General features: G+C 46.6%; 1 long non-coding RNA gene across 1 annotated transcript; it reads right to left on the bottom strand.

Annotated features, from left to right (window-relative positions):
• Nucleotides 1–815: 815 nt before the first annotated feature.
• LOC123492374 lies at nucleotides 816–2,209 on the bottom strand. Its single transcript, XR_006661747.1, has 3 exons — nucleotides 1,755–2,209; nucleotides 1,083–1,280; nucleotides 816–978 (listed from the first exon to the last, which is right to left on the bottom strand). It is a non-coding gene; the product is annotated as an uncharacterized LOC123492374 (long non-coding RNA).
• Nucleotides 2,210–22,626: the final 20,417 nt, after the last annotated feature.

Here is a 22,626-nt window from a genome sequence, read left to right as displayed (position 1 = left end):
TGTGCCCCCCCCTAAAAATTTTTTTGGGTTGCCTCTCGACTGTCCAACGCTGACACTGCTTACGCCGTTGCTCCTCTCTCCGTCGCCTCTCAATTGTCTCACTCCATGGCCGGCGATCCATCCCGGCCAGGATCTCCTCCCAGGTCCAGGACCCCTGCCCGTCCAAAATCTGTTCCCACGTCCAGGCTGCCGATTCCTGGACACGCTGCTTGGTCCTTTTAAGGTGGGTTTTTCTGTCACGATCGTCTTGTAGCGAAGTAGACCAAGGCGCAGCGTGTGAAACAAACATGACTTTATTTAATTAAAGTTTCTAAATACAAACAAAACACGATTCGTGAAGTCCACGGTTAAACATACCGACACGGAACAAAAACCCACAACACCCAAGGGAAAACATACAGTTTAAATATGGCTCCCAATCAGAGACAACCAGCCGACAGCTGACACTCGTTGCCTCTGATTGGGAGTCACACAGGCAAACATAGACATAGAACAACTTAGAATACCCAACATAGAAAACGAACACATAGAATGCACACACCCTGGCTCAACATATAGAGTCCCAGAGCCAGGGTGTGACAGATACTCTGCCAGGTTTGGCGTCAATGGAGTAGCCTTCCAGCGTAGTCCACGTCCTGCACAACCAGAATCAGAATAAAAATAGTATTTATTGTAGGAAGTTACATTTTTACCCATGTAAGCAATTGAGGTGTATTGGTGCATAAAATACTTGAATCTGTGTGGAAGTTTATATGAAATTTGAAGATTTACCCTCAAGTTGTGAAGGCCAAAACTAATAACAATTACCTTGTTCAGTCTCCCTTTTTCTTTTTTTTGTTTGGCTTGGTCTTGGTGTTGGCTCTTCCAAGTCATCTTCTGAGCTATCAGCCTCAATCTCTTGACTTTGACGGCGACGTCTGAGAGTGCGGGATGAACCTGTACCTGTGCCTGTACCTGTCTCTGTCCCTGTCCATGAACCTGTCAACAAGTTTTGTAAATAAGCATTTTGCTTCCAATCCTTCACATAGCCCTAAGGCCCTAACTGCATAAAATAAACAAATATCTACTGGGTCTTGGCTAACCATTATCTGCACTGTGGTCAGTGGGCTCAGGAATGGGGTCCTCATCATCACTACTGTGCTCACTGCTGCTTTCCTCCTGTGGTGATGGTTGGTAATTGCCATCCAGGATAGGATCATCGTTGTCAGACACGTCCAAATCTGAGTTGTTTCCATCAATTAACCCAAGTAGCTCCAATGCTCTTTGCAGAGAAAAACGCTCTGGAAATAAAAACATGATAAAATCAAATACAAATTAATTTCATTTATGTATGTAGGTTTGCATTATTAATTTGTTATTTATTCCAATGGGATAATATGCAAGCTAATTTACATGTGCACATTTTTACTAGCATATTACATTTTTACTAACATTTTCAACACAACTAATTTAAGTATGTATGTATGTATTTAGTGATTTAATTGTTATTTATTTCATTGGGACCATGTACAGCTTTTTAGCTGCATCAGAGCTAGCTTTTTTTCCCATTTTACGTGTGTGCATGTTTACAAGCATATTAGCTGTTTCGAGGAGCCTCAGTCCATAAGTACACTTACGTGTACTTCATGTTTAGCGACCTACAAAGTTGCTAGTTTTACACTTTTTTTTCCAAATTTGCATGTCATGACAAATATACAAGGCTTTTATAAATATCTAAATCAGAATAAGCCATGAAATATGACAGAACTTCTTACCTGGTCGACGTTTGTGTATGGAGCTACCACTTGAATCTTCCCTTGTGTTCGCCGCCATTTTGAATTTTGACCGTAGTGTGTTATAAACTTCTGACACCACCAGATGGCAGTGTAAGTACCCCCATACGTGTCCGTAACACCACCAATTCAGCAGTGAACACAATTGTGGACATAAGAGCTAAAAAGTGCTGTCCACGTATGTGACCACTAAGCCCTAGTCACAGCAGAAGGCAGGTGGCCACATCGTGGCCGGCGTTCTCCGCCATTTTTCTTGCCCTCCCAAACGTCATTGGGAATGGAAAGGCATCCCGAGTGGCCAGTTGGTCCACCACTCCCTCCATAGTCATGGAGCCCTTCAGGATCCACCCGTCAGGCTTGGTCAGAGACCTCATTCCTCAAAATGGAATTAATTCCTTTGGCGCTTTCCACAGGTCTCCCAGGAGGACGGTGAACAATTCCACACCAACAAGTGACGGCGCTGCGCCTAAGGTCTCGGTCAGGGGGAAGACCCGCTTGATGTTGGCTTTAAGCAATTCATCTCTTGTCCAGTTTCCCAGTGGTGGAGGTCCGTCTCCCACAGAGGTACTGTTGAAGGGAGCCAAACCCAGGAACCCCCGATAGTGGGTGAGGCTTTTGGGGTTCACCGAGCACGTCCCCAAGGAAGCACTGTACTGGTAGTCCAAGGGGGACAGTGGATGTCCATAGACTAGCTCCTCCATGGCCAGTTCAGCCTGGTAGGCCTTCCAGGAGGCAGCATAGCCTCCATCCCCTTGTTTCTGTCAAAACAGTTCCTCAGGACAGTGGTGAGGTGACCCGTCGTTTCTGCCAACACCTTTACCAGCCCCCCACCCCTTGCCTATCAACAAATGGCAGGACCACAGGCTGGGTCCGGAGAAGCAGATCAAGGGCTGCAGGGACTAAAAAGTCTGCAGGGACAATGACTTGGGGAAGGGTGTCTTCCTTCCCTAGGTACACGACCTGCTCAATCCTGATCTTGAGCTGGCCCATGTTCTCCATTTTGAACCTGAGGTCATCCATGTGGTCCATGTAGGACAATGCCCTGGAATGCATGGCTTTCTGGGTTTGGTGGTGAGCAAGGCCACATGTTGCTATTGCTCCACTCACTGGGTGTTTGCAGGATATTTTCATGTGGACGTGTGGTGACACCGTGTACAGCTGCACAAATCTCAGTTGGCCAGACTTGAATAAGGCCAGGATGGGGCGTTTCAGGTCCATGGCCTTGCCTTGTTGTCCAAAGTGCTCTGGAAGTTGGTTGCTTCGTGGATGGATAGTGTGGTAAACAAGCGTCCCGCCCACCCTACAAGGTTTTGTAGGCCGTACCTGGACCACAACATGTGGGTGTTGGGGTCCTTTGCCTTTACCATGCATCCGGCATGGATGGTCAATGCGGTCACGTGCTGCATGTCAATGAAGTCCAGTGCCACCGGTGCCTGCGTCCTTTTGTCCGAACTTGGTCAGTGTGACCATAATCAACAGATGGTCATCTGTACTGTGTGCGCTGGCGATGGCAGTGTCCAACAACCCCAACACAAACGGCAGGTCCTGTTGGAGGACATTCATTTTGGCAGTGTTGGCCAAACACTGCTTCTGCATCATCGGCCTTTGGATGTCAGCAGCATCCAACGCTGTAAACCGCATCCTGAACTGGACAGTGACCTCATCCAGTGTCTCTTTGGCCAATTCTTTGTATTTGGCCATTTCCAAAAGATTTGGATTGGGCTTGGTGGTGCTCTTAGAAACAGCGGTCAAGTTCAGGACGTAGCCATCGTCCACGTAGGCAATCACGCAGCCAAAACAATTTTTGATTGCCCTCAAGGCGTCCGCACGGAGCACTGCGAGGTTGACATGTTTTTTTATGACGTGGTATTGAGGAATCATGTGATTCTTGAACTCGGGAAGCATGTCTTGAGTAGTGCGCTATAGCTGTTGTGCCTTCGAGTTTCACCGCAAATGAAGCTCCGTAGCTGCTCTGCCTTTTATAGGGGCGGCCAAAGTCAGAAAAAAAAAATTGAAAGACTATGGAATTTGCATTATAATGCCTCAAGCGTAGGTGGGAAAATTACGGGACCGAGTCCACGGGGGTGGGGTCGCTCCGACATTCCGTTCCGGAGATAGAGCCGGGCTGTAAAACACGCCAATTTTAACTTCTCAGGGGTAGGTGGGAAAATTACGGGACCGAGTCCACGGGGAGGGAGGGGTTTAAACAGACTCAACAGACCAGAACGGGGTTTGGAAATTCTATGGGAGGTGTTACAGGCTTTGGTTGGTGTTACACATGTGCTGGCTTGTCATCTTGTTAGTCAGAAGGTGTTTCACCTGTGCTCACTGAGGATATTTAAGAGCGGCTGGCCCAGTGCTCCAGTTGATTTCAGAGATGTGGAGGGTTAACACCTTTAGTTGGCTCTCCCGATTTTAAACAGTCCTTTATCTGACCTTCCTTGATTTTTGTTTGCGTCCTATTTTAATTTTATTTCCCTCTTGGGGAAATTTAGTGGGCTCTCATGGTGGGTGTCTTTCAGGTCCCAGTTATTGGTAGTCAACTATCAGTGGACACCCCCATGAGTGTCTTTCAGAACTCCTTCTAGAACCCCTTTGTTCCCCCTTTTGGTTTCTTGTTGGGGAACGTAACATGGGGGCTTGTTTCACGAGTATGGTAGTCGCTCTAATCACCTACTCTGAAGCTCTGCTGTGCCCAGATGAGTGCTCAAAAGACACTTTTGTGGTAGTGGTGTACGACTCTTGGATTTTTGGAGTCGACTCAGACTCGTGGTTGGAGTACTCTTGCTCGACTCCCAAAACACGCTGAAACGGATGCGCACACACACCACCTCATTATTGCGGAGTCCTACTTGGAAGACTACATTTGTGTTCTAGAGGACTGACATGAACATGACGCTGCCCATTTGTTCATCAATTTAATCCTAGGTGATTTCTAGGAACTACAATATTTCTGTGTTATTTCTGCTGGGCACAGCCTTAAAAGGATCCCATGGCATGATGCGGCGCAATCTACGCTGATAAGCCTATTCTTTGCCATGGTTCTGGAATTATTATCCGAGCATGTGCATTATTACAGAGGATGATTCACACAGGCTGTCTTTCCAAACTGCCCCCTGTCATTCATTTTTTTCGAATTGAATTGACCCTTATGACGGAAGCCTGGAGGTTTTTATTCTAGGCGTGAAGATATTTCAACGTCATGTCCAGATGAGAATAGGCTACACTGATAACTCGTGCTAGGCTGCCAAATATATATACAGTGGGGAAAAAAAGTATTTAGTCAGCCACCAATTGTGCAAGTTCTCCCACTTAAGATGAGAGAGGCCTGTAATTTTCATCATAGGTACACGTAAACTATGACAGACAAAATTAGAAAAAAAAATCCAGAAAATCACATTGTAGGATTTTTTATGAATTTATTTGCAAATTATGGTGGAAAATAAGTATTTGGTCAATAACAAAAGTTTCTCAATATTTTGTTATATACCCTTTGTTGGCAATGACACAGGTCAAACGTTTTCTGTAAGTCTTCACAAGGTTTTCACTCACTGTTGCTGGTATTTTGGCCCATTCTTCCATGCAGATCTTCTCTAGAGCAGTGATGTTTTGGGGCTGTCGCTGGGCAACACGGACTTTCAACTCCCTCCAAATATTTTCTATGGGGTTGAGATCTGGAGACTGGCTAGGCCACTCCAGGACCTTGAAATGCTTCTTATGAAGCCACTCCTTCGTTGCCCGGGCGGTGTGTTTGGGATCATTGTCATGCTGAAAGACCCAGACACGTTTCATCTTCAATGCCCTTGCTGATGGAAGGAGGTTTTCACTCAAAATCTCACGATACATGGCCCCATTCATTCTTTCCTTTACACGGATCAGTCGTCCTGGTCCCTTTGCAGAAAAACAGCACCAAAGCATGATGTTTCCACCCCCATGCTTCACAGTAGGTATGGTGTTCTTTGGATGCAACTCAGCATTCTTTGTCCTCCACGACGAGTTGAGTTTTTACCAAAAAGTTCTATTTTGGTTTCATCTGTGTCAAGGCGTGCTGAAGGTGGGTGTGGTGTATGAATCATGCGCAGGACGCAGAGGCTCAGTCCAAAGGCTTTAGTGCAATATATATCAAAGACGGAAGCACAATAAGCCCGAAGGCGAATACACGGCGCACACAGGCGACAAAACAAACGGCGCACAAACATGTGCAACATAACCTCTCCAAAACACTAGAGGTAAAAAGTAGCTCCAAACACTAAACAGAAGCGCAATCACACACAACGACAAGCACACACGAGAACTAAATAGGACACTAACGAGGACTAACAAGACACAGGTGTACAACATCCAGACAAAACCAAACGAACATGAAACATAGATCGGTGGCAGCTAGTACTCCGGGGACGACGACCACCGAAGCCTGCCCGAACCAGGAGGAGGAGCAGCCTCGGCCGAAACCGTGACAATCTGACCATATGACATTCTCCCAATCCTCTTCTGGATCATCCAAATGCACTCTAGTAAACTTCAGACGGGCCTGGACATGTACTGGCTTAAGCAGGGGGACACGTCTGGCACTGCAGGATTTGAGCCCCTGGCGGCGTAGTGTGTTACTGATGGTAGGCTTTGTTACTTTGGTCCCAGCTCTCTGCAGGTCATTCACTAGGTCCCCCCGTGTGGTTCTGGGATTTTGCTCACCGTTCTTGTGATCATTTTGACCCCCACAGGGTGAGATCTTGCGTGGAGCCCCAGATCGAGGGAGATTATCAGTGGTCTTGTATGTCTTCCATTTCCTAATAATTGCTCCCACAGTTGATTTCTTCAAACCAAGCTGCTTACCTATTGCAGATTCAGTCTTCCCAGCCTGGTGCAGGTCTACAATTTTGTTTCTGGTGTCCTTTGACAGCTCTTTGGTCTTGGCCATAGTGGAGTTTGGAGTGTGACTGTTTGAGGTTGTGGACAGGTGTCTTTTATACTGATAAGTTCAAACAGGTGCCATTAATACAGGTAACGAGTGGAGGAGACAAGAGCCTCTTAAAGAAGAAGTTACAGGTCTGTGAGAGCCAGAAATCTTGCTTGTTTGTAGGTGACCAAATACTTATTTTCCACCATAATTTGCAAATAAATTCATTAAAAAATCCTACAATATGATTTTCTGGATTTTTTTCCCCTCAATTTGTCTGTCATAATTGACGTGTACCTATGATGAAAATTACAGGCCTCTCTCATCTTTTAAGTGGGAGAACTTGCACAATTGGTGGCTGACTAAATACTTTTTTCCCCCACTGTATATATAGCGACAAAGTCGCTAAGTTGGCAACACTGTATGCATAGATAATAAACAGAGAGTAGCAGCAGCGTAAAAGAGGGAGTGGGGTGACAATGCAAATAGTCAGGGTAGCCTAGCTGTTCAGGAGTCTTATGGCTTGGGGGTAGAAGCTGTTAAGAAGCCTTTTGGACCTAGACTTGGCGCTCCGGTACCGCTTACCGTGCGGTACCAGAGAGAACAGTCTATGACTAGGGTTACAAGTAAAAAGAACACTAGCATAGGCTAGCATTATGCCTGTTGTGACTGTATTATTGACAAGTCCTTCGTGAGCTAGCCAGCTAGTTGACGTTAGGTCACGGTTTGAGTAGTCATACTTTTTCACGCGATGACATGCTAGCTAGCTAACGTTAGCCCACCAGGGCAGGAAATTAGCTAGCTACATCTCACCTGGTCGGCTCTAGTTAGGCCCCTTGGTTGGCTACATTAGCTAACGTTGCACCGTAGCTCACCGTGTAATAGTCAGACTTTCCCAACAGGCAGTGACATGCTAGCGAATATGCCTAACGTTAGCGATTAGCACTAACTAGCGAATGTTAAATATCCCTGCCCTGGTGGGCTAACATTAGCTAGCATGTCACCACGTATAAATTACACGAACGGTGAGCTAACGTTGGCTGGTTAGCTCACAAAGGACTTGTGAGCTCAATGTTTTCCTCATACAAAACACAGACACGGTTTTGTTCCACGAGTGCATCTTTTGTACATGACTCATCAAATGACCTGTAAAGTCAGTTAGAAATGTCAGCAGGGATGGAAATGAAGCTAGCCCGAGGCTAGTACTTTTCAGACTGGGCTAGTAAGACAATGTGCCAAACCAGCCTGACCCAGCAGTGAAATGTAATTACTGTTTTTAGAAGGGCATTTGGGAATCTGCTACTTAATAGCTACGAAAAAGCGTCTTCCTTCTGACCAGCAGCTTTAATGTCTTCTGACCAGCAGCTTTAATGTCGCCTTTCGGTTTGGAGAAGGGCGGGTTGGCTGTGTGAGAAAAACGTCCACTAGAACGGCGCTTGATAAAGCAGAATATCACGGCTGCCCAGTGAATGAGGCGATTGGCAAAAAAAGCTCTAGAGGTTGTTGCAGAGAAAAAGGTCACAATGTAGAACTGGCGCCAGCGCAGGATGCAGCGTTGTCTTTTCCCTTTCATGTGGCTCTTCGACGCCGATTCACCCATTCTTGCAATGTCAAAATCTGACGCATTTTATAAGTATAATTTATATTACATGACTTTTCTATTGTCTGAAATTGCATTATCACATTGACAGTCCTGTTTGCTCGCTGGAGGAATCTTGTTAGTAAATTAGAATAACACATTTCACATTGAAAGGATATTATGCGTGTCCCAATCACAAATTAGATAGGGACCATAAATCACATTTCTATAGCTGCATGGATTATTTGGAACAGGGGAATTATTTTCCAAGGGTATAATAGCTGTCAAGTGTTCCCTTGCGGTGGGAAAGATAGACTAATGAAAAATAGGTGTAAACTATGTGTCATCCTATGAAGTGAACGTTATGTTGCATATCCCTATCTGATATAATTTATTTTTGCACAGAGTTTTTAAACCCAGAGGCCCAACAGGCCGATACTTCCAGGAACGCATAGCGAAACAGACTCAACAGACCAGACCAGGGTTTGGAAATTCTATGGGAGGTGTTACAGGCTTTGGTTGGTGTTACACCTGTGCTGCCTTGTCATCTCGTTAGTCAGAAGGTGTTTTCACCTGTGCTGGCACTGAGGATATTTAAGAGCGGCTGGCCCAGTGCTCCAGTTGACTTGAGAGATGTGGAGGGTTAACACCTTTAGTTGGCTCTCCCTATTTTAAACAGTCCTTTATCTGTCCTTCCTATTTTAAACAGTCCTTTATCTGACCTTCCTTGACTTTGTTTTACTCAACTTTTTGGTTTGCGTCCTATTTTTAAGTTTGTGGGTTTTTATTTTATTTCCCTCTTGGGGAAATTTAGTGGGCTCTCATGGTGGGTGTCTTTCAGGTCCCAGTTGTTGGTAGTCAACTATCAGTGGACACCCCCATGAGTGTCTTTCAGAACTCCTTCTAGAACCCCTTTGTTCCCCCTTCTGGTTTCTTGCTGGGGAACGTAACAAAATGGGGGCTTGTTTAACATGAGTATGGTAGTCGCTCTAATCACCTACTCTGAAGCTCTGCTGTGCCCAGATGAGTGCTCAAAAGACACTTGTGGTAGTGGTGTACGACACTTGGATCTTTGGAGTCGTCTCAGACTCGTGGTTGGAGTTGAAAGGAATTTTACTCTTGCTCGACTCCCAAAACACGCTGAAACGGCCTCGCCAGCCTTTCGCCCTTCCGCCACAAGGTCAAGCCCTTCTCCTCCTCACTCGGCTTGACCCAGTCGAGGAGGCGAATGAGATCTGTTAGGGATCTCCTGGCGATGGCTCCTGGACACGCTGCTTGGTCACATCTTGGTGGGATTTTCTGTCACGATCGTTGACACATGATGAAGCGGACCAAGGCGCAGCGTTGAACGTGAACATATTTATTTAATAAATGATCACACGACCAAAACAACAAAACGATGACGTGACAGTCAATGGTCAATAAACAAACCAAACACGAACAAAATCCCACAAACCCGAATGAAAAACAGACAGTTTAAATATGGCTCCCAATCAGAGACAACCAATGAACAGCTGACACTCGTTGCCTCTGATTGGGAGTCACTAAGGCAAACATAGAAAACAACAAACCAGAACCCCCAACATAGAAACACACCACATAGAACAAACACACCCTGGCTCAACAACTTGAGTCCCATAGCCAGGGTGTGACAACTAGGAAGACTACATCATTCTAGAGGACTGACATGAACATGACGCTGCCCATTTGCTCATCAATTTAATCCTAGGTGATTTGTAGGAACTACAATATCTTAAAAGGATCCCATGGCATGATGCGGCGCAATCTACGCTGATAAGCCTATTCTTTGCCATGTAGCCCTATTCAGACGGGTATTACTAGAGACATTGGTTCTGGAATTATTATAGAGGATGATTCACACAGGCTGTCTTTCCAAACTGCCCCCTGTCATTCATTTTTTTCGAATTGAATTGACCCTTATGACGGAAGCCTGGAGGTTTTTATTCTAGGCGTGAAGATATTTCAACGTCATGTCCAGACGATAATAGGCTACACTGATAACTCGTGCTAGGCTGCCAAATGTACCGGTCTCCCCATAATATTTAAATTGATGTGCGATAATCATTATTTTAGCGATCCATGGTAGACGTCCTTCCTAATAACAATGCCCCCCCACCCTGCTGATTTTGATTTGCTGAACTGTATTTGCACTTGACTGTTTATGGATGAGAAGGTGAACTTGCCACTTCCAGAAAGTTTAGTGGGGATGCTGCTTTGCCATTTATTGCTTAGATCCTATAGGTTCACTCCAACCCTAATCTAGTGCATCTGTTTTAATAATTAGCTGGTTGATAAGCAAATCCGGTTAGGTACAGCTGGGGTTGGAGAGAACCTACAGGAAGGTAACTAAGTACAGGGTTGGAGAGCCCTGACCTAGGACATCAACAGCCAGCCAGGGTTTTATTAAATAAGCTTATAGATGGGCACAATACTTTTTCTTGCACGTTTAGGGCTAATTAAACTGACATATTTGGCGACGTTAAACTTCACTGGCGCCAGGAAGAATAGCATAGCGATACTCATTGATAGCCTGCCTAATACTGTAGTTTCCTTACAAGTTTAGCACGTTATTCGATACTAAAAACCAGCGTAAGCACATGGAATTTGTGTCAAGGAGGCATTCACCCATAGGCTTTAAACCGTGAACATGCTTGAACTAAACTGAATGGAAAATAACTCAAATTACATAGTACATTTACAGAAGCCAATAACAATTAGCCTAGACGTGAATTAAAGTAAAGTTATCATCAGGGTGGGAAAAAGGTAAACAGTGAAATGTATGCAGGGCTGTGGGTGTGTCACGCTCGTTTTTAGACCAAGGTGCAGCATGGTATGCGAACATTTTAATATAACTGAATACAGATCAAAACAAACGAACGTAAAGTTCTGCACGCTACACAGCTGCTAACCAGAAACAAGATCCCACAAACTAAGGTAGGAAAATGGCTGCCTAAGTATGATCCCAATCAGAGACAATGATCGACAGCTGCCTCTGATTGGGAACCACACCCGGCCAACATAGAAACACAAAACCTAGAATGGACACCCCAAATCACACCCTGACCTAACCAACTAGAGAATAACAGGGATCTCCAAGGTCAGGGCGTGACAGGGTGTGAGGATTGTCCGACTGATAAAAAATGGTAAGATGACAGACTACTACAGTCAGGATAGTATAGCTGTTATCCTAACATACCTAAGACATTTAGCACAGTCTTCAATACATTAGATTAATCAAGAGTCAATGACTTGACACCATTATGGTAATTGAAACTGCCATTTCCTATCAGGAAAAGCTGCAGAGTAAGGCTTTGTCTTAATGCCACTGATGATAAACACCGTTTTGTGTCAATTCCTTTGTCGTCAATATAATTGTTAACGTTGTCTGTAGAAGTTGCAGAAACAAAGACCTACTGTAGCTATGTAGGCTACCAATTGTCACTCATCAAATAACAAAAAAACAGACTGACGGTATGAGAATACATTGGTCATATTATAAATTAAACTACCAGATGCATTTCTCTAAGAAATGTGAAAACAAAGATATAGAGTTAGGCTGCAAATGGGCTTGACAGGCCTGGAGTTACATTTCAACAGTCAGACCACCTACAACAAAAGAAACCCCACAAAAGAAACCCCAACCAAACATAATGATAGTTACCGGAGTTGTAACTCCAGTTCTATGAGTGTAGGTCTGCTCCTATTGGTTTACCCCGCTGCCTAGGCAGTGAACAGCCTGAGACCACACTATGCACACACCTGCAGCCAATAGGAGTACAGGTGTCCCTATAAGAGGGGACGCTTCCCCTCCAGTGTTGCCAATTTAGCGACTTTGTCGCTATATTTAGCGAGTATTCAGACCCCTGTAGTGACACATTTTTCAAAAAATCGACTAGCACCATAACTTTTTCTGGTGTTTATAGGAGACTTTTGGAGACTGTGACGTGAAAACACGTATCGTTCTTACTCTTCTCAACGAGCAGCCGGTGCTGCCGTGGGCCCCACCCCCGTCCCAAAGCACTCACAGGCGGCCCAGTCCTCGCGCTGCAGTCGGAGCAGGAGATGTTCACCCCTCCGCGTCCAGACTGCAAATTAATTGTACATGCGGGAAACTGCTGCTGGCTGATCCCGCCCTGGCTTACATTCAGAGCAGGATGTAAATGTAAAATGTGGTCTAAAATAAATCACTGCATTTGACTCACACAGCCTCAGTCACTTACTCACCTCGTCCACTGTGTGTGTGTGCCTCTCTGTGACATAAGCTAAACATCTAGCTGGCTAGTTCATCCTGTCTCAGTCTAAACTAACTAAGTCGCTCTGACTAAACTGTACACTCAAATACAGAAAGTTGGCATCAAAACCTGAATTCAAAGGCTGGTTGAAGCCATTTATTGGAGATGATACACGGGCATACTGCCTGTATTGTAAGGCTGATTTCAATGGCAAACTTAGTGATGTAAAAAAACATGACAACTCAAAAACATACTCAAAAGGCAAAGCCTTATAACGATAGTTACCGGAGTGTAAGTCCAGTTCTATGAGTGGAGCGGAGCCCCATAGGGGAGCTACGTTCCAATTGGTTTACCCACTGCCCTAAGGCAGCATCAGCCTGAGACAAAATGATGCACACACCTGCAGCCAATAGGAGTACAGGTGGCCCTATAAGAGGGGATGCCTCCCCTCAATCAGCCTCCAGAGATATTTATCTTCACCTAGACTACACAGCAAAAAGTCCAGTGTTGAATTAACTCCCACAGAGTTGATTTCAACACTTTATGAGGGTTTATATAGGTCCACACTCTACAGAGTTAAATTAACACTTTCAAAATAGTTAAACATTTAACACTCTGCAGAGTTCCCCTTTTAACTTGCAAAATAGTAAAAAAGTAACACTAAGGGATTAGACAACTAACACTGTTCAGAGTTAATTTTTAAAAACAATTTGTGTAGTGTTAATTTCACTCCCTAAAGTGTCAGTTATCAACACTGATTTTTTTTTTAAATTAATTAATTTAATATATACTTATATTAATAAGAATTAATCACAAACAATCGTTGTCAAACATTTATTTGTGCCTTTTCTCCCTTGCAGTCAGTTGAATTAAAACATTGTGAATGAAGGTATAACGTACGTACTTTCATCTGAAACATTGTATGAGCTTTGAATATCAAACGGTTTATGAAATTTAAGCTCACATTTTTAGTAGACGTCTTTACGCACTTCGTAATACTCTGAATGCATGATGGTCATCATAATTCTCTGTAAATAGCTTGTTTGTAAAAAAAAAAAATTGATCTTCAACCAAAAGTAGACTTGCATGTCTTCTTCCATTACACTGCAAATAACTAGTCCAGCTTTATTATCTACACCATCTACTTTAACCCAACTAGTTGAGAACATATTTTGACAAGATCGTTTCAAGCATTTCATTGTTGACGACGTTCTCATCTCTGAAGAGAAAATATTTTAATTGGCCCATACTCATTTTGTTTGAGGGTGAAGGTTTCCCAGTGATAAGCAATGGCCATCTGATGCTTTTTTAGCAAGTGATTTGGTTATGTTTTTGAAATGTTTAAAACAATCTTTAAACAGCTTGTGTTTGGCCTCAAACCTCATACACCACATATCTAATAAGTGGCCAATTTCCCTTATAGAAGATGGGTAATGGATCATAAAATGATGCTTAGGTATCAAGTTTCTATGTGGATACAAGTGCTTAAATAGTTTGTGGTGGTCAACAATCAAATGCTTTAAATAAATTGTCATACCTAGAGTGAGAACAACCGTAACAAATTCCAGGTTTTGTTTCTTGCAGGGGATGTTTTTCACAAGACACAATGTCTGTATAGAATTCAAACCAATGCCATTGCCAACACTCTCCAAAATAATCTGTAGGACGATTTTTTCATTCTAAAAATCCACAATCAAAACCATAAATCCTGGAAAACAAGTCCTGTTCTGACAAGGTGTTGTGTGAGATATCCAAAAAGCAATTTGATCTCATACTGAACCACACCCTCAAGAAGATCATGCATGATATCAAATGAATAGTTATTACAAACATGGAAATACTTCAATGAATTAAGTGTAGATCTTTTTTCAAACCATAAAGTGACTTCAATTGTGGGTTTTCCTGGAGAGACTGGCAATGCATTTCTAACATATCTTTTCCACGAAGGATCACCTTAGGATCATCCTCACTGTATACCGTTTGACAATCATTCTTCACAATCAAACAAAGGCGACAGAAATGACGGCTACTGAATGACTCATTAAATCCAAGAATTGTGTGCATCCCTAGATTATCTCCAGTGATCTGACAGATTGTACCATATACCTGCTCATCTGAAAATGGAGGACTTAGCCCTTGGCTTTCTAGTTTTTTCAAATCATTTATCAACGGTTCTATAACATCAAAACCATACTTGTGCAGATATTGTGTGTGGAAAGTGTTACCAAATGAATGTTCATCAAAACATAATTTAATTTTTTGGGAAAGTTTCTTACAACAAAATAAAGAGCCAATTTTGTGAATTCCACGTTTGGAGCCAGTCGCTTTTTTGAAAATGTGTTGCCAGAGGAGTCTGAATACTGGCTAAATATAGCGACAAAGTCGCTAAGTTAACAACACTGTATGCATAGATCATAAACAGAGAGTAGCAGCAGTGTAAAAGAGGGAGTGGGGTGACAATGCAAATAGTCAGGGTAGCCATGATTAGCTGTTCAGGAGTCTTATGGCTTTGGGGTAGAAACTGTTAAGAAGCCTTTTGGACCTAGACTTGGCGCTCCGGTACCGCTTACCGTGCGGTAGCAGAGAGAACGATTTAGTTACCGGAGTGTAACTCCAGTTCTATGAGTGGAGTGGAGCCTGCTCCTAGTGGTTTACCCTCTGACCTACGGCAGAAACAGCCTGAAGCAAAATTATGCACACACCTACAGCCAATGGGAGCATAGGTGCCCCCTATATACAGGGACCCGTTCCCTCAATCTGCCTCCCGAGATATTATCTTCAGCGAGACTAGAGAGGGTCGGCAGGACTTATCAGCGAGACTAGAGAGGGTCGGCAGGGCCTTAAGTCCTATGGGGCTCCGCTCCACTCATAGAACTGGATTTACACTCCGGTAACTAGTCGTTCTATATCGTGGAGTTCCGCCCCATAGGGGAGCTCTGCTCCTAGTGGTTTAAGGCGGAGCGAAACGCTCCAAAATGTACTCCCTGCCGAGCCTAACACTTCCCATTAAAAAATGAAAAAAGGTCAAGCCCAGCAATGGCTGCAACCAATTCCCGCAGTACTGCGACTAAAAAACCCATCCGGGCGTCACAATATACCGCGTCATCGGTTATAGACCCGCCCCATCTAGCTCAATGGCAATACCAATGGCTAGTGGGCAGACCATCAGAATAGAAGCCATGCTAATCTGTACTAGCAGATAGCCGTGCCTCAATATTCTATAACAACATTATCGTCCACTAATGGAATGACATAAAATGTCACTCTACATTATGTGTCCAATAGACCGCCTTACTCACTCAATGGAACCCAGAGATTAGTAGGCAGGAACAAAATATACTAGTCATACTAACTGAACCATCAGATAGATGACCTCACATTCTGTCCACTCAATACATGTCTCTACCATACTGATACTGTCAGTCAGGAGACATGCCACAAGATATGCTTTTCATCCAAAGCGGACCTGATAGAGACCTGTCTATCATCCTGCTTCTCTCTCCTCCAACTCAAGATTCTCCTTCAGCTGTGCTGAGTACAATCGAGCTTGAGAGTTAAAAGCTTGTCCTAGACATAACAAGTTTTCCTAACCAAAGCGGACCTGATTGGAACCTGTCCGAAGTCCTGCTTTGTCCATTCTTTCCTAGCTCAAAATCGCCTTTCAGCTCTGCTGAATGCCGACCGAACTAAAGAATTAGAAAACATGTCCATCCATAATATGTCTCTTCTAATAAAAAGCGGACTTATGAGCATGGTCACAATCCTGCTTTCTTTCTCTGTTTTTCTCAAGATCTCCCTTCAGCCACGCTGAGTACAGACCGAGCCAAAGAGTTAGAAGACATATCCAAGAGATTAGTAGGCAGGGACAAAATATACCAGTCATACTAAACTGAACCTCAGATAGATGACCTCACATTCTGTCCACTCAATACGTGTTTCTACATGCTGACACTGTCAGCCAGGAGACATGCCACAGAATATGCTCTTCATCCAAAGCGGACCTGATAGAGACCTGTCTATCGTCCTGCTTCTCTCTCCTCTACCTCAAGATTCTCCTTCAGCTGTGCTGAGTGCAATCGAGATTGGAGTTAAAAGGCTTATCCTTGACATAAGTCTTCCTAACCAAAGCGGACCTGATTGGAACCTGTCCAAGGTCCTGCTTTGTCCTCTTTTTCTAGCTCAAGAACGCCTTTCAGCTCTGCTGAAAGTCGACCGAACAAAAGAGTTAGAAAACATGTCCATAATATGTTACTTCTAATAAAAGCGGACTTATGAACATGGTCACAATCCTGCTTTCCTTCTCTATTCTGCTCATGATCTACCTTCAGCCACGCTGAGTACAGACCGAGCCAAAGAGTTAGAAGACATATCCAACAAATAGAAACGGATAAAAGGAGACGGTGTCGACCATGACGCCGCTCTACAAATATCCTCTACCTCTGTTCCTCTGAAGAGGGCAGTAAAAGCTGCAACTCCACGAGTGGAATGTGCTCTAATACCCTGAGGCGGTTGTTGCCCCGCCGCCTCGTACGCCGTCTCAATGCCTTCACAAAGCCAATGAGACAATCGCTGTTTTGAAAGTGGTCTACCCAATGCAGCCGCACCGTGACACACAAACAGCTGAGGCGATGACCTAACCGCCGCTGTGCGCCTCACGTAACACGCCAAAGCGCGTACTGGGCACAGACGAAGCTTTTCCTCACTCCTCTCCCCATGGGGAGGGGGATGAAAAGCCCACAATTCCACGATCTGTGATCTATATGCACTGTTAATAACCTTCGGCACAAATGCCGGGTTAGGACGTAACACCGCTCTGCTCAGATCGCCATTAATGGCAAGGCAGTCGGGTCTCGTCGACAGTGCACACAAATCACTGACTCGTTTAGCGGTAGTCAAGGCGAGCAACAGCGCCGTCTTGATAGACAGCATCTTGAGGGGTATTTGATTCAATGGCTCGAACGGCGACTTACATAGCGCTTCGAGAACCAGTGCAAATCCCATTTTGGCAGCGTAGCTCTAGGCCTTGGCCTAAGCCGTTGCGTTCCCAATAGGAAACGTTTCACTAATGGGTGACTGAACACACTTTTTCCGTTAAACCCTTCATGACCAGCTGAAATTGCCGCTGCAAACACTCGAATGGTGGAGGGCGATTTCTGCTTATCAAACAGACTGTAGGAATGAGAGCACACTCTCTACCTGACAGCTCATGGGGTCTACGTCCTGTGTATTACACCATCGTGAGAAAACGTTCCATCTGCTGGTATACACCCTAGAAGTGGAACCGGCTCTTGCGCCCTGTATTGTTCTGATCACTGCATCAGACAACCCACGGCGCTTCAACCTGTCCCATTCAGGAACCAAGCCTTCAGTGGTTGGCCGATTATGGGCCATTGCCCTATCGAGCCTCCCGCCTGAGTCAACGCGTCTCGTCGATGTGGAATTGGCCAAGGTGGCGCAATCAACATCTGACTCATCTCTGCAAACCACGGAGCCCCCGGGCGATCGGGCGCTATCAGTATCACTGACAGCTCCTCTGACCTCACCCTGGCTAACAGTGGGAGAATGCAAGACAGCGGAGGGAATGCATACAGGAGAACTTTCGGCCACGGGTAGTGCGCGAATGCGTCTCTTCCCAATGGTGGTTCGTCCTGGTTTCTCAGAGAGAACCATAGGAGACACTGCGCGTTCATACGTGACGCGAACAGGTCCACCTCGGCTCTCCCGAATTGTTCCCAAATTTGTAGAACAATGTCCGGGTGCAGACACCACTCGTCGTCTCGAGGACCCCCTCTTGACATGAGGTCTGCCCCTACGTTCAAGTAGCACGGAATGTGTGCTGCTCTCAACGAGCGAAGGTGCTTGTGAGCCCACAGCCACAATTCCACTGCCGCCCGATGAAGGGCAGGAGACCTGACCCCTGCCTGGCGGTTTATGTGAGCCACTGTGGTTCGGTTGTCTGACCAGACCAACACATCGCGACCCCGAAGGGTAGACGCGAAGTGGGCCAAGACCAGTCGCACCGTTTCCAACTCTAGGAGGTTGATGTGACGACCTGATTGAGGCCATGCACCTCCTATCGCTTGAGACTGACATGTCCCTCCCCATCCAGTCAGAGAGGCATCTGTAAACACTGGAATGTAGGATGACACCTCCGCCAATAGTCCAGGTCTGCTCTTAGCGAGAGAGGAACCACCACCAACCGATGACGTTGACGGGCGAACCACCGCTGTGTTCTGCGCATATGCAGAAGCCCTAGCGGAACCACAGAATGAGCTGCCGACATGAGACCCAAAAGTGACATGATCGATAGCGCCGTTACTGTGTGATTCGGACGACACTTCCTCATGGCTAGTAATAATGCTGCCCTTCGAGGGTCCGAAGTTCGCGCCCTAATCATTACAGTGTCTAGCTGTAGTCCCAGGTAGACAATCTGATGACTGGGCCAGGGTGCGCTCTTTTTCCAATTCACAGCAAACCCCAGACGCGTGAGATGAATCACTGTCTGTGTCGTGTGTGTGAACGCCAGCTCTGCTGACGGGGCGAGAACCAGCAGGTCGTCTAGGTAGGCTAATATCCTTATCCCTTGACGACGCAGCGGTTCCAATGCCGCCTCCACACATTTGGAAAATGTTCGAGGTGCCAGGGCGTACCCAAACGGCATCCTCGTGAACTCGTACGCCACCCCTTGAAAGGCGAACCGCAGAAACTTTCTGTGGCGTGATTGTATCGGCACATGAAAGTACGCGTCCTTTAGGTCTATGCTTGTACAAAAATCTCCCTTCTGAACACATTCCAGTAGGCGTTTTGTTGTCAGCATTCGGAAGGGCCGTTTGGTTATGCTCTCGTTGAGAATGCGTAAATCCAAAATCGGCCTCACTCCCCCCGTCTTTTTGGGCACTAGGAAATAGGGCGAGTATAGCCCCTTGTTCCTTTGCTCTTGGGGAACTACTGTGACCGCCTCCTTCGCCAAAAGTTCCGTAATCTCTGACCTCAGAGCGGCTACTTTGTCTGGCGTTTTCATCACCGTTTCCACCACTCCCCTGAACGGGGGTGGGGTCCGATGGAATTGGAGGGCATAACCCTTCTCTAACGTCTGTTCTAGCCAGCGTGAGAGGGTACAGCTTCGACGCCACTGCCAGCAATGCAGAGAAAGCGGGTGCGCACGAAGCTGTGGTGCGTCCAGTAGGAAGGACCTGTATTCCTCTATGGCCCTCGCCGCCGCTATTCCCCAGCACTGGGTTGGTGGAATAGCCCAAGGCGGGCCCCCTTCGAAAGGGAGAGGACACATCAGCTCGTTTTGGGTGAGTCGGGGGCTTTGATACGTTAGTTACGACCGTAACTCCAGTAATCTTGCCCTCCGTGAACGCAGCACGGGTCTGAACTGCACTGGCTGAGAGACAGAGCGCTCTTCCCGGAAAGCGATTGCGTCATCATGTCATTGTCTGACTGAGACTGCCGCTTAGCATGAGACTTATCCTTTACAAAACTCAACAGAATCTGAAAGGTGTGATCTCTGGCTGATACCACACGGTGGTGCCACAATGCCTCTTTACTGGTCTTAAGCGGCTGTTCAACGACACACTCAATGTGTGGTGAGCTGCGCTCAGAGCCATGGGCATTGATACGTTCAGAACAAACCGGAGGCGCCCATACCTTGGTTAAACCTGTAACTCTGGTATTCTCGCTCTCCGTGAACGTCGCACGGGTCTGATCTGCGCTGACTGAGGCATTAGCCTGCAGCAAGGCGTCACTCCCGGCTAGCGGCTGCGCCTTCATGTCACATTGGGACAGAGGCGACTGCCTGCTATGTGAGACCTTTACTACAGAGCTCCTAGGAGTCTGTAGTAAGAGATCTTTATTAGGTGAGCTAAGGCAGTGCCTTGCTACCTTTTCCCTTTTCCTCTCCTGAGCGCGCTCAGCTACACACTCTAGGTGGGTTGGGCTACGCTCAGGATGGTGAGGGTGAAACATAGAACGTGAAGTGTTCTGTACCTTATGGAATAAATGTCCTTTTTTGACAATGTCAATGAGAACCAGCTCTTTATTCACATAATGAAAAAACACTACCCTCCACGCCCTGAACAGTGGGGTGGGGGGGAACAGTAGGCCCTTCTGCGTCACGCGCCGGGCCATCCTCCGTTCTCTCCCCCTCGCCTCGTCAGAGATGCCGCCTCTTGTGGGAGACCTTCTGGTGCTGCCAGGCTGGCTTCGTGACGACCTCTCTCGCCGGCGGAACCGACGCTGTCACCGTCGCTGCTGGAGGAGCCGAGCCCGCTCTCCTGCCGCCTGGGGTGTGCGCCTGCCGCCTGGCCCGTCGCCTCCCAGTAGTTCTGCTGGGGGCGTTCGAGGTGGACGTGCTGGCTGGGGCTCTGCTGGCTTTCATTGCTAACGGCAAATGCTTAGCCAGGTGCCTCCTCTCCTCGTCCAGTTTAGCGATCCTCTCGGTGGCGTCCTTGACGGAGAGGCCAAATAGGCCCTCGCTGGAGACGGGTGCGTTGAGCAGGGACGCCCTATCGGTCTCCTTCATGGCTGTCATGGACAGCCAGAGGTGCCGCTCCGTGACCACTGAGGTGGCCATGGTCCTGCCCGCACATATGGCAACCGCCTGCGTCAGATGGAGGATGGCTCCGGAAATCCTCGAAGCCTCCTCCACTTCCTCGCTGGTCATCTCGGACCTACCCGTTGTGAGACGGGATAGGGAGGCTGCGAGGAGGGCGATGTTGTTCGCCGCCGCTACGCTCTGGGCTCCCAGCGTGAAGGATTTCTCAGCCAATTGGGCTGTGAACCTATCCTTCTGGGCTGGCAGGGTGGCCTTCTTGGAGGCTGCCCAGGGACTCGAACCCGGCACTAGGAACGCCGTCACGGCGCCCTCGAGCCTGAGGATTCCCCTACCTGCCCACTCATAACCAGCCACTCTAGTGAATGGGGTGTACGCCCTGGCTGATGCCTCTGAAGCAGAGGTGAGTACGGACATTGCATCATCAAGAGGGACATCCTCTTTGAAAAACGCCCAGCGCTGCTTTCTCTCCTTCATAGGAAGGAGAGTGTAGGAGGCGCAATTAGGAGGGTTGCCGAGACCATCCTTGGCATGCTGCGGCCCCAAACACACGAAACAAAGGTCGTGGGGGTCCGTGGTTGCCATGGAGGTGCAGCGGCACAGAGCCCTGAAAAGGGCTTTTGGGGGTGGGAAATTCCCTGGTGTGCTCATAGTAGAAGACGTTGACGGCTAGCAGTCAACGGCGAAATTCTTCCTGAGTCTTCGTAGGCTTCTTCACTAGTCCAGTCGCTGAAGATAATGGGAGGCAGATTGAGGGAACGGGGTTCCTTATATAGGGACACCTGTACTCCTATTGGCTGTAGGTGTGTGCATAATTTTGCTACACGCTGTTATGCCCTAGGGCAGAGGGTAAACCACTAGGAGCATAGCTCCCCTATGGGGCGGAGCTCCACGATATAGAACCCCAACCAAACATAATGATAGTTATCGGAGTTGTAACTCCAGTTCTATGAGTGGAGCTCTGCTCCTATTGGTTTACCCCACTGCCTAGGCAGTGAACAGCCTGAGACCACACTATGCACACACCTGCAGCCAATAGGAGTACAGGTGTCCCTATAAGAGGGGACGCTTCCCCTCCAGTGTTGCCAATTTAGCGACTTTGTCGCTATATTTAGCGAGTATTCAGACCCCTCTAGTGACACATTTTTCAAAAAATCGACTAGCACCATAACTTTTTCTGGTGTTTATAGGAGACTTTTGGAGACTGTGACGTGAAAGCACGTATCATTCTTACTCTTCTCAACGAGCAGCTGGTGCTGCCGTGGGCCCCACCCCCGTCCCAAAGCACTCACAGGCGGCCCAGTCCTCGCGCTGCTGTCGGAGCAGGAGATGTTCACCCCTCCGCTTCCAGACTGCAAATTAATTGTACATGCGGGAAGCCGCCGCTGGCTGATCCCGCCCTGGCTTACATTCAGGGCGGGATGTAAATGTAAAATGTGGTCAAAAATAAATCACTGCATTTGACTCACACAGCCTCAGTCACTTACTCACCTCGTCCACTGTGTGTGTGTACCTCTCTGTGACATAAGCTAAACATCTAGCTGGCTAACTGATCCTGTCTCAGTCTA

Source organism: Coregonus clupeaformis, chromosome 14 (assembly GCF_020615455.1).
Source record: "Coregonus clupeaformis isolate EN_2021a chromosome 14, ASM2061545v1, whole genome shotgun sequence".
Classification (NCBI taxonomy): Eukaryota; Metazoa; Chordata; class Actinopteri; order Salmoniformes; family Salmonidae; genus Coregonus; species Coregonus clupeaformis.
The sequence above is the reverse complement of the archived record's forward strand: the minus strand, read 5'-3'. Positions and strand labels throughout refer to the sequence as shown.